Source organism: Rhinopithecus roxellana, chromosome 19, assembly GCF_007565055.1.
Source record: "Rhinopithecus roxellana isolate Shanxi Qingling chromosome 19, ASM756505v1, whole genome shotgun sequence".
In the NCBI taxonomy this organism is placed as follows: domain Eukaryota; kingdom Metazoa; phylum Chordata; class Mammalia; order Primates; family Cercopithecidae; genus Rhinopithecus; species Rhinopithecus roxellana.
Window position 1 is genome coordinate 37,160,556 of NC_044567.1, and position 17,706 is coordinate 37,178,261.

The 17,706-nt window shown below is 41.0% G+C and overlaps 1 pseudogene; it reads left to right on the plus strand.

The window, feature by feature from the left end:
• The first annotated feature begins 8,640 nt into the window (after positions 1–8,640).
• LOC104677905 lies at positions 8,641–9,495 on the plus strand (annotated as a pseudogene).
• The last annotated feature ends 8,211 nt before the right edge of the window (positions 9,496–17,706 follow it).

Consider the following 17,706-nt stretch of genomic DNA (forward strand, 5'->3'; position numbering starts at 1 on the left):
CCATCAGATCACGTGAGACTTAGTCACTATAACAGGAACAGCAGGAAAAGACCCGCCCTCATGATCCAGTTACCTCCCACCGAGTCCTTCCCATGACACATGGGAATTACGGGAGCTACAGTTCGATATTTGGGTGGGGACACAGCCAAAGCACATATCAGTATCTAAAACCTGTCACTAATTATGTTCCATCAAACCCCCTTTCCTGTTAGATAGTAGCACACCCTTAATGATATTTCATTCTGGTTCTATAACTTCTTGGCCATTTTTTGTTTTCTCATTTTTATTGTTGTTTTTGTTGTTGTTTTAAGTAGCCTTATTTCAATCCTTTGGATTAATTCTTATTCAGTGAAAACCTACAGATTCTGAAAGCTGGCTGCCTGGATTGGAATCCTAGCTCTGCCACTTACTAACTGAGAGTTTTGGGCATGTTACTCAACCTCTGTGCCCCAGTTTCACCATCTGTAAAATGGGGATAATGATAGTAGCTACCTCATAGGAACATTGCCAGAGTTAAATGAGTCCATATGATTAAGGTGCTTAGAAGAGTGCCAGACACAGGAAGTAAGTGCTATGAAAGTTTTGCTCTTAGTATACCAAACTCGAAGTCCTCGTCCTCTTCCCTAGGCAAGATTAGACCTGGACTTTGTCTACTTACAGTTCTGGTGATCATTTCCATCATCCTTTCTTCTCCCTCAATATTACCAGAATGAGACCCGTATTGGGGCCTGAGGAAGAAGTAAAAGACAGTTGTTGTCCCATTTGACCCAGCAAGGAGACATTCTCTCCTATCCAGCAGCAATGCACTATGCATGGGCTTGATGCTGACCAGTGGTGCTTCCAATAGGCACTCTAAGGAGAGCCCCCTCCTGTGTACCTCCCATAGCCATTGATTGTCCTTTTAGACTCTTGGCTTGTATCTTCCTGTCCCAGCTCACAGCATCCTGCTACATGCCTCAGATGTTCCACTCAGCGGTGGTCACAGGCTCCTGAACTCACCTATCCTTGGAAGCAAACTATTAGGACCATCGGCATATGCAGAATCAATTTTACGTCCCAGCTGGGACTGAAACTCCAGGCCAGGGGACACGAAGATGGGTCTTGCCCTCTCTCTACCCACAGCCCTCACCAAGTAGCTCACCCCAGGGCTGTTCACCCACACCCTGGACACTGCGGCATCCAACTGAATTAAAGGGCTCACTGGTTCTTAAACAAGCCAGGAGCTTATAGAGCCCACATCCTGCCACCTCGACAAGGGTTTCCCAGAGGCCTGCCTCCCTTGGCTTGAAAAAGGGAAGCAGCTCCCCTGGCTCCCACAACAGGCCAGATCGGTCTTCCTCTAGGCCTTTCCTTAGAGCCAGCATTGTGGGGTTGGGGCTGGAGGAGAGATGCCCACACATTCTGAAAAAATGGTTCCTCCAGTAGCCCCATGCCACAGTTCCCTGACACTAGAAAGTAGGGTTCTTGACCAAATGCGGTTGCTCATGCCTGTAATCCCAGGACTTTGGGAGGCCGAGGCGGGGGATCACCTGAAGTCAGAAGTTCCAGACCAGGCTGGCCAACATGGTAAAACCCCATCTCTACTAATAATACAAAAAGTAGCTGGGTGTGGTGGTGACACATGCCTGTAATCCCAGCTACTTGGGAGGCTGAGGCAAGAGAATCTCTTGAAACAGGAAGGCAGAGGTTGCAGTGAGATGAGATTGTGCCATTGCACTCCAGCCTGCACAACAAGAGTGAAATTCCATCTCAAAAGGAATGAGAGAAATAAAGAAAGAAAGAATGAATGAATGAAAGAGAAGAGAAGAAAAGAAAAGAAAAGAGAAGAGAAGAAAAGAAAAGAAAAGAAAAGAAAAGAAAAGAAAAGAAAAGAAAAGAAAGGGAGGGTCCTTGATCCCTTTCTTAGCTGCAGGCTTTGGTTACCAATTTATGTACATGACATACAACACCATCCTGTGACATATAATTTTTTTTAAAAAAAAGAATTTGCACATTGTTTTCAAAGCATATTTGAATGAGTAAATGAATGAAAACCAGTCATATTATAAACCCATATTATAATATAATAATAAACTCATCAATTAAGTGACAACAATAATAAACTATGATATTATAAATATGATCATTGTATAAATAATATTTAAAGGCCAGGTGAGTTGGCTTATGCCTGTAATCCCAACACTTTAGGAGGCCAAAGTGGGCAGATCACAAGGTCAAGAGATGGAGACCATCCTGGCCAACATGGTGAAACCCTGTCTCTACTAAAAATACAAAAATTAACTGGGCATGGTGGCACACACTTATCGTCCCAGCTACTTGGGAGGCTGAGGCAGGAGAATCACTTAAACCTGGGAGGCGGAGGTTGCACTGCACCGAGACTGTGTCACTGTACTCCAGCCAGTGCCACAGAGTGAGACTCCATCTCAAAAAAAAGAAAAAAGAAAAACAACATACAAATTGTTTTTTCTTTGAGACATAGTCTTGCTCTGTCACCCAGGCTGGAGTGCAGTGGTGCAATCTGGGCTCACTACAACCTCCATCTCCTGCGTTCAAGTGATTCTCCCACCTCAGCCTCTTAAGTAGCTGGGACTACAGGCATGAGCCACCACACCCGCTAATTTTTTGTATTTTTAGTTGAGATGGGGTTTCGCCATGTTGGCCAGGCTGGTCTCAAACTCTTGGCCCCAAAGTGCTGGGATTACAGGTGTGAGCCACCATGCCCAGCCATTCAATTATTATTTCATATGAACATTTTTAAACATAACAAATGCTGAAAGAATAGGAAAACAATCTCTTATGTACCCATCATGTGGATTCAATAATTAATATTTTGCCATGCTTTTATATGTCCGTATCCATGCATTTATTTTTTGTGCTGAGGCATCATGATGTTTCACTCCTAAGAAATTAAACATATCTTTTCTACCAAAAAAAGGAGCTCCCAGTCAGGCGTAGTGTTTCATGCCTCTAATCCCAGAACCTTGTGAGATGGAGGTCGGCAGATCACCAGATGTCAGGAGTTTGAGACAAGCCTGGCCAACATAGTGAAACCCTGTCTCTACTAAAAATACAAACATTAGTCAGATGTGGTGGCACATGCCTGTAATGCCAGCTACTTGGGAGGCTGAGGCAGGAGAATCACTTGAATCCAGGGGCCGAGGTTGCAGTGAGTTGAGATCGCAGCACTGCCCTACAGCTTCGGCAACAGAGCGAGATTCCGTCTCAAAAAGAAAAAAAAAAAAAAAAAAAAAAAGGTGTTCCCCGTATAACAAAATGCCATTATCACACCTTACAAGATTAACCATATTGTCCTAATATTATAGACGATTCAGTCTCTGTTCAGATTTTTCCAATTGTCCCCAGAATGCCTTTCATCATTTTTAAAATTCCGGGATGTAATCAATTTTCAAGCTTTGCATCTGGTTGCTATATCTTAAAAATCTAAACTTTTCTTTCTGGTCGGGTGTGGTGGCTCGTACTTGTAATCCCAGCACTTTGGGAGGTCAAGGCTGGCAGATCATCTGAGGTCAGGAGTTCAAGACCACCCTGGCCAACATAGCAAAACCCCATCTCTACTAAAAATACAAAAATTGGCTGGCCGTGGTGGCATGCATCTGTAATCCCAGCTACTTGGGAGACTGAGGCAGGAGAATCACCTGATCCTGGGAGGTGGAGGTTGCAGTGAGCTGAAATGGTGCCACTGCATTCCAGTCTGGGGGACAGAGCAAGACTCCATCTCCAAAATAAAGAGAGCACATTCTGGGAGCCACTTCCAGGAAGATGTATAGATTCTAAAAAATGTTAAAAGATAAGCACCAGGTATATCAGCTCACACCTGAAATCCCAGCATTTAGGTAGATGGGAAGGTAGGAGGATTGCTTGATTTGAGGTCGGGAGTTGGAGACTAGCCTGGGTCACATAATGAGACCCCCATCTATTCAAAAAGTTTTTAAAAATAGTAGGGCATGGTGGCCTATGCCTGTGTTCCTAGCTACTCAGGAACCTGGGGTAGAACTATCACTTTGAGCCCAGGAATTCAATGCTGTACTGAGCTATGACTGTACCACTGTGCTCCAACCTGGGCAACAGTGAGACCCTGTCTCTTAAAAAGTAAATAAAAAGAAACATAGGAGGGGGTCAGGCTAAGCCAAAGAAGGACATGAAGGACACCATATTTGATAAGTATCAGTGTCACTGAGGCTCGGCAGGATCTTCTTCCGGGCCTGTGAACTTGTTTAATTTCTACTTAGAAAGCTTTTCCTCCAGGCCGCATGTGGTGGCTCACGCCTGTAATCCCAGCACTTTGGGAGGCCAAGGCAGGTGGATACCTGAGGTCAGGAGCTCGAGACCAGCCTGACCAACATGGTGAAATCTCATCTCTGCTAAAAATACAAAAGTACCTGGGTGTCGTAGCATACGCCTGTAATGCCAACAACTCGGGAGAGTAGCTGAGACAGGAGAATCGCTTGAACCCGGTGGTGTGTGCCTGTAATCCCAGTTACTTGAGAGAGTAGCTGAGGCAGGAGAATCACTTGAACCTGGGAGGTGGAGGTTGCAATGAGCCAAGATGGTGCTATTGTACTACAGCCTGGGCAACAAGAGCAAAATTCTGTCGAAAAAGAAAGAAAGAAAGAAAGAGAGAGAGAGAGAGAGAGAGAGAGAGAGAGAGAGAGAGAAAGGAAGGAAGGAAAGAAGGAAGGAAGGAAGGAAGGAAGGAAGGAAGGAAGGAAGGAAGGAAGGAAGGAAGGAAGGAAGGAAGGAAGGAAGGAAGGAAAAGAAAGGAAAAGAAAGGAAAAGAAAGGAAAATAAAAGAAAAGAAAAGAGAAAAGAGAAGAAAAGAAAAGAAGGAAGACAAAAGAAAGAAAGCCGTCCCCCCATATACCTGTAAGAATCATTGTCTTAATTCTCTTTATGTCTTGACATGATTCTTGCATTGTCAGAGATCATTCTATCTGAAATTGAAACTATTTACTGCTTCCCTAATTTTTTTTCCATAGCACTTAAAACTTTTTTTTTTTTAATTTGAGATGGAGTCTCACTCTGTCACCCAGGCTGGAGTCCACTGCTGTGATCTCAGCTCACTGCAACCTCCCCCTCCTGGGTTCAAGTGATTCTCCCACCTTAGCCTCCCAAGTAGCTGGGATTACAGGCACCTGCTACAAAGACTAGCTAATTTTTTTTGTTTGTTTTTTGTATTTTTAGTAGAGATGGGATTCACCATGTTGGCCAGGCTGGTCTTGAACTCCTTACCTCAGGTGATCTGCCACTTCAGCCTCCCAAAGCCTTGAGATTACAGGCATGAGCCACCACACCTTGCCATGGCTAAGTTTTTATTTTTAGTGGAGACAGGGTTTCACCATGTTGGCCTGGCTGGTCTCGAACTCCTGACCTCAAGTGATCTGCCTGCTTCATCTTCCCAAAGTGTTGGGATTACAAGCAGGAGCCACTCTACCTGGATTGCTTTTTAACAAACCATCTCTATTCTTATTTCCACTAGAATGTAAACTTGATGACAGCAGAAGATATTAATTTTGTTCAATACTGTTTATCCCTAGAGCCTAGAACTGTGCTATGCACATGGTAAGGAGACAAGTATTTGTTGAATGAATATTTTGAGCAGCTGTTCTTAGACTTTTTGGTCTCAGAAACTCTTTACTTTTTCTTTTTTTCTGTAGAGATGGGGTCTCACTATGTTGTCAAGCCTGGTCTTAAATTCCTGGGCTCAAGTGATTCTCCCACCTTGGCCTCCAAAAGTGTTGGGGTTACAGGTGTGAGCCACCATGTCCAGCCTTGTTCTTTCTTTCTGAGAACACTTATAGCCTCCGTATTTTCTGTTTTGAAATGTACGGTAATGTGTCTAGGTATGGGTCTTATTCTTACTCAAGTGGGCCCTTTGACTTACAGTAGAGGCAGTTTTTTTGTTCTTTGAATATTTCCTCCAATGAGTTTTCTTTTCTTTGTTTTTGTGTTTTTGTTTTGTGGTTTTTTTTTTTTTTTTTTTTTTGGAACTTCTTTTACTCAGCTTTTTGTTTCCTTGGTGTATCGTCTGAATTTGTCATTGAAACTTCTACCATGAAATGACACTTTTCATTTGTGATCCTATTTTATTGGTCAAGCAAGCACCTAGCCATGACTGAGTTTGCTAGGGTGAGGCAGGGGATGCCTTCTGGGACAAGCTGCCTTATTGATGAATGTGGATACGCTCACCTTTATCTTTTTTTTTTTTTTTTTTTTTTTTTTTTTTGTCCCTCTCTCACAGTCTTAATTTCTAAGGGAACTTTCCTTTCCATTTCTTGCTTACAAAATCCTGTTATTGTTTAACTGACAAAATATCTTCTACCTATTCCTGATTGGTTTTAGTGTTGTTTGCTGGGCCTTGCCTTTATTTCCTCATAGTTTTTTTCTCTTGATTTTGATGTCTTTCATGTTAGTGGAATTAGTGGAATATTTGTTAACAGCTCACTAAAAGGTGATCATAAGCTCTTCTCTGCCTGAGTGCTCGTATCTGGTAGGCTTCAGTGACTGAAAAGTGAAATGCTTAGTGAACCATTTGTCTCTGGAACAAGAAGACACCTTGTTCCAGAAGGCATAGCCTGCCTCACCCTAGCAAACTCATTCATGGCTAGGTGCTCGCTTGGCCAATAAAATAGGATCACAAATGAAAAGTGTCATTTCATGGTAGAAGTTTCAATGACAAATTCAGACAATACACCAAGGAAACAAAAAGCTGAGTAAAAGAAGTTCCAAAAACAAAACAAAACAACAACAACAACAAAAAAAAAACAAAGCAAAGAAAAGAAAACTCATTGGAGGAAATATTCAAATAACAAAAAAAAATTGGTCTCCGTCTTGCAGAAGGATTATACTGTCTGACTCCAGTGAACTCAGCCATGGCCAAGTCCTTTGTTTTAGCTGATGAAATATGAATAAAAGTGGCACTTATCATCTTGGAGGGGCATATAAATTAGGTTTTGTTTGTTTGTTTTGTTTTGTTTTTGTAAGACTTGCTGTGTCACCCAGGCTGGAGTTGGAGTGCAGTGGTGTGATCTCAGCTCACTGCAACCTCTGCCTCCCAGGTTCGAGCAATTCTCATGTCTCAGCCTCCCAAGCAGCTGGGACTACACGTGCACACCACCACCCCGGGCTAATTGTTTGTATTTTTAGTAGAGATGGGTTTTCACCATGTTGGCCAGGCTGCTAATGAGGTTCATTGTGGGCTTTTCAGTTCCCCCAGAGAAGGATCCTCTTGTATCCTGCCCGTAGGTGTATATACCTCGTTGCCAGCATCTTTTGTCTTCATCTGCAGAATGGTGCTGCAGGTCTTACCATATATGTAGGTTTAATCTCTGATTTCCGTATAGAAGCTCATTCCTGTCATCTCATTTCCTGAATGCCCCTGAGCTCTGATTAAAATTCTGCAAGGATAAACTTCCATTTCTTATAAAGGTGTGACCAGTCCTTTTTTCTCATGAGAGGACATTTCGTCTTCAACTGCTCCTTACACTTTTTTTCAGCCACCATCCTTTATTCCTTTTGAAAAATCTAATTCCCTTCATTTTCTGAGTCTTTCTGATATTTTGTGGTACAAATCACTGACATTCTCTTCTGCAGTACATTTCCATTATTTGAATTTCCTCAGATAACTCAGCTGTGCACTGAAATCTTCCATATCCTTTCCATTACTGAAAAATCTGTTAATATCTGTTGTTGTGTACCAGTGGCTCTTCTATATTTCTTTTCTTGTGAGTTTGTACCACTTTCCCCTTTCTTATCATTTTCATGGGGTTTTGGGAGGAAGCACTTGTTGGTTGATCTATTCTCTTTCTTTTAAATATGAGCATTATTTAACCAGGTGTGGTGGTGCATGCCTGTAGTCTCAGTTACATGGGAGGTTGAGGCAGGAGAATGGCTTGAACCCAGGAGATGGAAGTTGCTGTGAGCTGAGATCGCACCACTGTACTTCAGCATGGGTAACGACTTGGGGGACATGTTGATCCATCTCCAGTAAAGACTGAGGAAAAGAGCATTGAATATAAGAAAAAATACTTCCTCTGTTCTCAGACCTTGTTTCTTTTAAGGTCACACCTTTTCGAAGTTTTGAGTTTGAATCACAACCTGGATTGAAATCATGAGGGAGCTTGTGTAGGAAAGAATCATCAAGGGAGTTAGTTGGGAACTTCTCTACCACAGCTTACTCCTTACGGTATTAACCCTCTTTAAGTGTAAATGCCTCTGGTTTAAAACATTTGTACCTCATCTCATACCAGAGTGTTCATACTGGAGAGAAGCCCTATGAATTTACTGAATGTGGGGGAAATTTTACTCACATGTCGCATTTCATCGAACGTAGAAGTCATGCTGAAGAGAAACCCTGTGCGACTAAGGAGTGTTGACAAGCCCTTAGCTAGATGACAACCCTCACTGAGAAGCAGCAAATTCGTGCTGGAGACAAACCAGTGAAGATAGCAATACTTTATTGAATAACAGAAAATTTTTCTGGAGAGAAAGCATTGAATGTACTGAATGTGATAACATTTCCTCTCAAACCATATCCCTTACTCTGCATTTAGGAGGTCACACATAGAGAAGCCTTATAAATATAAGAGATGTGGAAATATCTTAAGCCAAAAGTAAATCCTCATCCATCAAGAAATTTGTACTGGAGAGAAACCTTGTGAGTATGGGAAAGCTTCCATTCACATGTCACACCTCAGCCGGCAGAGAATTTACAGTGGGGAAAATCCCTTTGCCTGTAAGGTATGTGGGAAAGTGTTCAGCCACAAGTCAAACCTCACTGAGCATGAGCATTTTCACATGAGAGAGAAACCTTTTGAATATAACAAGTGTGGGAAAGCCTTTCGCCAAAAGGAGTATGTCATTAAACATCAGAACTCCCATACCGGCGAGAAGCTTTTCCAATGTATTGAATGTGGAAAATCCTTTAGCCAGAATGAAAACCTCCTTACACACCAGAAAATTCACACTGGAGAAAAATCTTTTGAGTGTAAACATTTCAGGAAAGCTTTCATTCAGAAGACAAACCTCATCAGACACCAGAGAACTCACCCAGGAGAGAAGCCCTATGTATGTAAGGAATGTGGAAAACCCTTTAGTGGCAAATCCAACCTTACTGAGCATGACAAAATGCATATTGGAGAGAAGCCTTTTAAATGCAGTGAATGTGGAACAGCCTTTGGTTAGAAGAAGTACCTCATAAAACATCAGAACATTCACATTGGAGAGAAACGCTATGAATGTAATGAATGTGGAAAAGCCTTCTCTCAGAGCTCATCTCTCACGGTGCATGTGAGAAGCCATACTGGTGAGAAGTCCTATGGTTGTAATGAATGTGAGAAAGCTTTCTCTCAGTTCTCAACGCTTGCTGTGCATTTGAGAATACACACAGGTAAGAAGCCTTATCAGTGGAGAGACTGTGGGAAAGCTTTCAGCAAGAAGTCACACGACATTAGACACTGGAAAATTCATACTCACTAAAAACTCCATGAATGCCTTGAAAGTGGGAAAGCTTTCCTCAGAAATTTGCACCTCATCATGCACCAGAAATAATCCTTCTAAAAAAAAGCACCACAAATGAGGTTAACTTTAACAAATACTAAAAACTCAAGGGACACCAGAAAATTTGTACAGAAGACAAAGACACAAGTATGATAAAAAGCTTGTGTCCAACAAAGAAACCTACAGCAGAGATAATGGTAAAAGTTTAGGCACATTTTCACTAAAAATGACAACAGAAAATGAATGCCTGTTTTTTATTGCTACACCATAGATCTGGAGATCTTTGCCAATAACAGGAAAAATGAGTGTAAATATTGGAAAGGAACAGACAAAAATAGATAACATGGTCATCTACAACTAAGACTCCTGTGGCATTGATTCAACAGAGCAGAAGAGATTTCAGAGAAAGACTTATGCACTTATTAGAAATTGGAATATGATACAAACAGCATCAGGAAGTGAGGAAATAATGAAACTATTAATTTAAGTGGAGGTAACTTGTTCTCCAAGAGGGAAAAAATAGACCATGAACTATACACAAGAATAAATCCAGAGATTAAAAACAGAAATATGAAAAAGCTGTATACTAAAATGCACATGACCTTGGGAATAGGGAAACATTGCTTGTAACAACTTCAGAAATACTTAGCAGTTCTACTTGTGAGCATGAATGCTCAGGAAATACGTACTAGGATGTTTACTGCGGCTTGATTGGTAGTAGCCAAAAATTAAAACAATTGAAAAAGCCCATCATGAACAATATGGGAAATTCTTATGGAATAATATGTATCTGTAAAATGCAACAAATGAAATCCACTTATATTAACAGAAAGAACCCAAAATTGTTGAGGGGGAATCAAGTTGCAGAGCCATGCAGATAGTACAATGACATTTTGTAAATTTGAATTAAAAGCTCCCTCACAAAACTCAGTACTATCTATTGGTAATGGATGCATATATGTATGTACATGTTTTTGAAATGGATTGCAAGGATACAGACCAAACTCTTGATAGTGGTCACCTGTGAAGAGTGGAGAAGGGAAAGTAATGAGTGTGGAAGGTGTGGTGGGTATTGGTTAAAGGGGACTTCAATTTTTTATATGAACATCCGCTTCTGTTTCAAAAGACTTCAAGTAAATATGAGGAGATACTGATTGATTCTGGATTGTGGTATATGGATATCTAGTCTTATTTTTTGTACTTTTCTGTATTTTTAAAATTTCTCAAAATTAATAAGAATGGGAGTGAGGATGTGAATGCTGTATCTGTGGAAGTCATGTTATACTGGATCCATTTCCAACCAAATATGAAACATTTTATAGAAAATATTTCCAAAATTTTATCACAGATGAGTGGATTGACTTGCTGTCTACGTAATATGAAATTAATCTATTTTATTAAAATTTAAAAGGACAGCACAATCTAAATCTGTTTTAATTATTTTAATATGGTATACACACTATATCGGGGTCCCCAACTCCCCCCTGGCTGCATGGCAGGAGGTGAGTGGCAGGTAGGCGAGTATTGCCACATGAGCTCCACCTCTTGCTAGAGCAGCGGTGGCATTAGATTCTCATAGGAGCATGAACCCTATTGGGAACTGTGCATGTGAGGAATCTAGGTTGTGCGCTTCTTATGAGAATGTAATGCCTGACGATCTGAGGTGGAACAGTTTCATCCTGAAAACGTCCCATCCCCTAGCCCCACAAACCATCCATGGAAAAATTGTCTTCCATGGAATTGGTCCCTGGTACCAAAAAGATTGGAGACCACTGCACTATATGACCTCTTTCTTTGTATTTCTAACATTTTGCAAAACAAGTTTAGAGAATGTTAAATGTTTATTAAACATACATGCACAGGCATCATATAATTAGTCTCTTTCAGTTATGCTGATTTTGGAATGTCAGTTTTCCTGTCTTGCATATTTCCATGGGACACGTGCATTAAATATTAAATTTTTGATAATATTTTATTTTTTTTTTTGGTCTTGCTCTGTTGCCCAGGCCAGAATACAATGGCAGGATCTTGGCTCACTGCAATCTCTTCTGCCTACTGGGCTCATGCATTCCTCCCACCTTAGCCTCCCAAGTAGCTGGGACTACAGGCATGCACCACCATCCTGTGCTAATTTAAAAAAATAAAATGTGTAGCCATGGGGAGTCTGTATATTGCCCAGATTAGTCTCAAACTCCTGGGCTCAAGTGTTCCTTCCGTGGCCTCCCAAAGTGCTGCCATTACAGGTATGAGTCACCATGCCCAGCGAATTTTATATTTAAAAGGAGAAAACGGCTTCCCAGAACTTCCACAGTTCAGTGCATTAGTTGTCAACACCTGCATGTCAGTCTTAACCTGCGAGCTATCACTCCTCCCACTGCTGTTACGGAGAGAGAATGGGATAGGTATGAGAAAAATGGCTCAGACCCTAGACAGAGTTCCATTTTGTAAATCAGCCCTTCCTGAAGATTTTTTTAAACCTTCATCAGTATAATATAAACCTTATTAAAGGTTTTCTTAAATAATGGTGAATGGCCACAATGCACAGCATTTGAGCTTGATTTTGAAACCTTAAAGAAAAAAACTCATTAAATGCCACTACATCATTGTATCACTTAGGCTTTTAGGAGGAATTAGATACTTAAATATCGAAATGAATTTGTATTTTCTAAGATGACGTACCCCATCTTTTTCTCTGCTTTCCCTCTTTGCACATATATTTCTTTTTCTTTTCTTTTTCTTTTTTATTATACTTTAAGTTCTAGGGTACATGTGCATAACGTGCAGGTTTGTTACATATGTATACTTATGCCATGTTGGTGTGCTGCACCCATCAACTCGTCAGCACCCATCAATTCATCATTTATATCATGCATAACTCACCAATGCAATCCCTCCCTCCTCCCCCCTCCCCCCTCCCCATGATAGGCCCCAGTGCGTGATGTTCCCCTTCCCGAGTCCAAGTGATCTCATTGTTCAGTTCCCACCTATGAGTGAGAACATGCGGTGTTTGGTTTTCTCTTCTTGTGATAGTTTGCTAAGAATGATGGTTTCCAGCTGCATCCATGTCCCTACAAAGGACGCAAACTCATCCTTCTTTATGGCTGCATAGTATTCCATGGTGTATATGTGCCACATTTTCTTAATCCAGTCTGTCACAGATGGACATTTGGGTTGATTCCAAGTCTTTGCTATTGTGAATAGTGCCGCAATAAACATACGTGTACATGTGTCTTTGTAGTAGAATAATTTATAATCCTTTGGGTATATACCCAGTAGTGGGATGGCTGGGTCATATGGTACATCTAGTTCTAGATCCTTGAGGAATTGCCATACTGTTTTCCATAATGGTTGAACTAGTTTACAATCCCACCAACAGTGTAAAAGTGTTCCTATTTCTCCACATCCTCTCCAACACCTGTTGTTTCCTGACTTCTTAATGATTGCCATTCTAACTGGTGTGAGATGGTATCTCATTGTGGTTTTGATTTGCATTTCTCTGATGGCGAGTGATGATGAGCATTTTTTCATGTGTCTGTTGGCTGTATGAATATCTTCTTTTGAGAAATGTCTGTTCATATCCTTTCCCCACTTTTTGATGGGGTTGTTTGTTTTTTTCTCGTATATTTGTTTGAGTTCTTTGTAGATTCTGGATATTAGCCCTTTGTCAGATGAGTAGGTTGCAAAAATTTTCTCCCATTCTGTAGGTTGCCTGTTCACTCTGATGGTAGTTTCTTTTGCTGTGCAAAAGCTCTTTAGTTTAATTAGATCCCATTTGTCAATTTTGGCTTTTGCTGCCGTTGCTTTTGGTGTTTTAGACATGAAGTCCTTGCCCATGCCTATGTCCTGAATGGTACTACCTAGATTTTCTTCTAGGGTTTTTATGGTATTAGGTCTAACATTTAAGTCTCTAATCCATCTTGAATTAATCTTCGTATAAGGGGTAAGGAAAGGATCCAGTTTCAGCTTTCTACTTATGGCTAGCCAATTTTCCCAGCACCATTTATTAAATAGGGAATCCTTTCCCCATTTCTTGTTTCTCTCAGGTTTGTCAAAGATCAGATGGCTGTAGATGTGCGGTATTATTTCTGAGGACTCTGTTCTGTTCCATTGGTCTATATCTCTGTTTTGGTACCAGTACCATGCTGTTTTGGTTACTGTAGCCTTGTAGTATAGTTTGAAGTCAGGTAGCGTGACGCCTCCAGCTTTGTCCTTTTGACTTAGGATTGTCTTGGCAATGCGGGCTCTTTTTTGGTTCCATATGAACTTTCAAGCAGTTTTTTCCAATTCTGTGAAGAAAGTCATTGGTAGCTTGATGGGGATGGCATTGAATCTATAAATAACCTTGGGCAGTATGGCCATTTTCACGATATTGATTCTTCCTATCCATGAGCATGGTATGTTCTTCCATTTGTTTGTGTCCTCTTTTATTTCACTGAGCAGTGGTTTGTAGTTCTCCTTGAAGAGGTCCTTTACATCCCTTGTAAGCTGGATTCCTAGGTATTTTATTCTCTTTGAAGCAATTGTGAATGGAAGTTCATTCGTGATTTGGCTCTCTGCTTGTCTGTTACTGGTGTATAAGAATGCTTGTGATTTTTGCACATTAATTTTGTATCCTGAGACTTTGCTGAAGTTCCTTATCAGCTTAAGGAGATTTTGGGCTGAGATGATGGGGTTTTCTAAATATACAATCATGTCATCTGCAAACAGGGACAATTTGACTTCTTCTTTTCCTAACTGGATACCCTTGATTTCTTTCTCTTGCCTGATTGCCCTAGCCAGAACTTCCAACACTATGTTGAATAGGAGTGGTGAGAGAGGGCATCCCTGTCTTGTGCCAGTTTTCAAAGGGAATTTTTCCAGTTTTTGCCCATTCAGTATGATATTAGCTGTGGGTTTGTCATAAATAGCTCTTATTATTTTGAGGTACGTTCCATCAATACCGAATTTATTGAGCGTTTTTAGCATGAAGGGCTGTTGAATTTTGTCAAAAGCCTTTTCTGCATCTATTGAGACAATCATGTGGTTCTTGTCTTTGGTTCTGTTTATATGCTGGATTACGTTTATTGATTTGCGAATGTTGAACCAGCCTTGCATCCCAGGGATGAAGCCCACTTGATCATGGTGGATAAGCTTTTTGATGTGCTGCTGAATCCGGTTTGCCAGTATTTTATTGAGAATTTTTGCATCAATGTTCATCAGGGATATTGGTCTAAAATTCTCTTTTTTTGTTGTGTCTCTGCCAGGCTTTGGTATCAGGATGATGTTGGCCTCATAAAATGAGTTAGGGAGGATTCCCTCTTTCTCTATTGATTGGAATAGTTTCAGAAGGAATGGTACCAGCTCCTCCTTGTACCTCTGGTAGAATTCAGCTGTGAATCCATCTGGTCCTGGACTTTTTTTGGTGGGTAGGCTATTAATTGTTGCCTCAATTTCAGAGCCTGCTATTGGTCTATTCAGGGATTCAACTTCTTCCTGGTTTAGCCTTGGGAGAGTGTAAGTGTCCAGGAAATTATCCATTTCTTCTAGATTTTCTAGTTGATTTGCGTAGAGGTGTTTATAGTATTCTCTGATGGTAGTTTGTATTTCTGTGGGGTCCGTGGTGATATCCCCTTTATCATTTTTTATTGCATCTATTTGATTCCTCTCTCTTTTCTTCTTTATTAGCCTTGCTAGCGGTCTGTCAATTTTGTTGATCTTTTCAAAAAACCAACTCCTGGATTCATTGATTTTTTGGAGGGTTTTTTGTGTCTCTATCTCCTTCAGTTCGGCTCTGATCTTAGTTATTTCTTGCCTTCTGCTAGCTTTTGAATGTGTTTGCTCTTGCCTCTCTAGTTCTTTTAATTGTGATGTTAGAGTGTCAATTTTAGATCTTTCCTGCTTTCTCTTGTGGGCATTTAGTGCTATAAATTTCCCTCTACACACTGCTTTAAATGTGTCCCAGAGATTCTGGTATGTTGTATCTTTGTTCTCATTGGTTTCAAAGAACATCTTTACTTCCGCTTTCATTTCGTTATGTACCCAGTAGTCATTCAGGAGCAGGTTGTTCAGTTTCCATGTAGTTGAGCGGTTTTGATTGAGTTTCTTAGTCCTGAGTTCTAGTTTGATTGCACTGTGGTCTGAGAGACAGTTTGTTATAATTTCTGTTCTTTTACATTTGCTGAGGAGTGCTTTACTTCCAATTATGTGGTCAATTTTGGAATAAGTGCGATGTGGTGCTGAGAAGAATGTATATTCTGTTGATTTGGGGTCGAGAGTTCTGTAGATGTCTATTAGGTCCGCTTGGTGCAGAGATGAGTTCAATTCCTGGATATCCTTGTTAACTTTCTGTCTCATTGATCTGTCTAATGTTGACAGTGGAGTGTTGAAGTCTCCCATTATTATTGTATGGGAGTCTAAGTCTCTTTGTAAGTCTCTAAGGACTTGCTTTATGAATCTGGGTGCTTCTGTATTGGGTGCATATATATTTAGGAGAGTTAGCTCTTCCTATTGAATTGATCCCTTTACCATTATGTAATGGCCCTCTTTGTCTCTTTTGATCTTTGATGGTTTAAAGTCTGTTTTATCAGAGACAAGGATTGCAACCCCTGCTTTTTTTTGTTCTCCATTTGCTTGGTAGATCTTCCTCCATCCCTTTATTTTGAGCCTATGTATGTCTCTGCATGTGAGATGGGTCTCCTGAATACAGCAGACTGATGGGTCTTGACTCTTTATCCAGTTTGCCAGTCTGTGTCTTTTAATTGGAGCATTTAGTCCATTAACATTTAAGGTTAATATTGTTATGTGTGAACTTGATCCTGCCATTATGATATTAACTGGTTATTTTGCTCGTTAGTTGATGCAGTTTCTTCCTAGCCTCGATGGTCTTTACATTTTGGCATGTTTTTGCGATGGCTGGTACCTGTTGTTCCTTTCCATGTTTAGGGCTTCCTTCAGGGTCTCTTGTAAGGCAGGCCTGGTGGTGACAAAATCTCTAAGCATTTGCTTATCTGTAAAGGATTTTATTTCTCCTTCACTTATGAAACTTAGTTTGGCTGGATATGAAATTCTGGGTTGAAAATTCTTTTCTTTAAGAACGTTGAATATTGGCCCCCACTCTCTTCTGGCTTGTAGAGTTTCTGCAGAGAGATCTGCTGTTAGTCTGATGGGCTTCCCTTTGTGGGTAACCCGACCTTTCTCTCTGGCTGCCCTTAAGATTTTTTTCCTTCATTTCAACTTTGGTGAATCTGGCAATTATGTGTCTTGGAGTTGCTCTTCTGGAGGAGTATCTTTGTGGCGTTCTCTGTATTTCCTGAATTTGAATGTTGTCCTGCCCTACTAGGTTGGGGAAGTTCTCCTGGATGATATCCGGAAGAGTGTTTTCCAACTTGGTTCCATTTTCCCCCTCACTTTCAGGCACCCCAATCAGACGTAGATTTGGTCTTTTTACGTAATCCCATACTTCTTGCAGGCTTTGCTCATTTCTTTTTCTTCTTTTTTCTTTTGGTTTCTCTTCTCGCTTCATTTCATTCATTTGATCCTCAATCGCTGATACTCTTTCTTCCAGTTGATCGAGTCGGTTACTGAAGCTTGTGCATTTGTCACGTATTTCTCTTGTCATGGTTTTCATCTCTGTCATTTCGTTTATGATCTTCTCTGCATTAATTAGTCTAGCTGTCAATTCTTCCACTCTTTTTTCAAGATTTTTAGTTTCTTTGCGCTGGGTACGTAATTCCTCCTTTAGCTCTGAGAAGTTTGATGGACTGAAGCCTTCTTCTCTCCTCTCGTCCAAGTCATTCTCTGACCAGCTTTGATCCGTTGCTGGCGATGGGCTGCGCTCCTTTGCAGGAGGAGATGCGCTCTTATTTTTTGAATTTCCAGCTTTTCTGCCCTGCTTCTTCCCCATCTTTGTGGTTTTATCTGTCTCTGGTCTTTGATGGTGGTGACGTACTGATGGGGTTTTGGTATAGGTGTCCTTCCTGTTTGATAGTTTTCCTTCTGACAGTCAGAAGGACTGTCTGTTGGTCTGTTGGAGATTGCTTGAGGTCCACTCCAGACCCTGTTTGCCTGGGTATCAGCAGCAGAGGTTGCCGAAGATAGGATATTGCTGAACAGCGAGTGTACCTGTCTGATTCTTCCTTTGGAAGTGTCCTCTCAGGGGTGTACTCCACCCTGTGAGGTGTGGGGTGTCAGACTGCCCCTAGTGGGGGATTT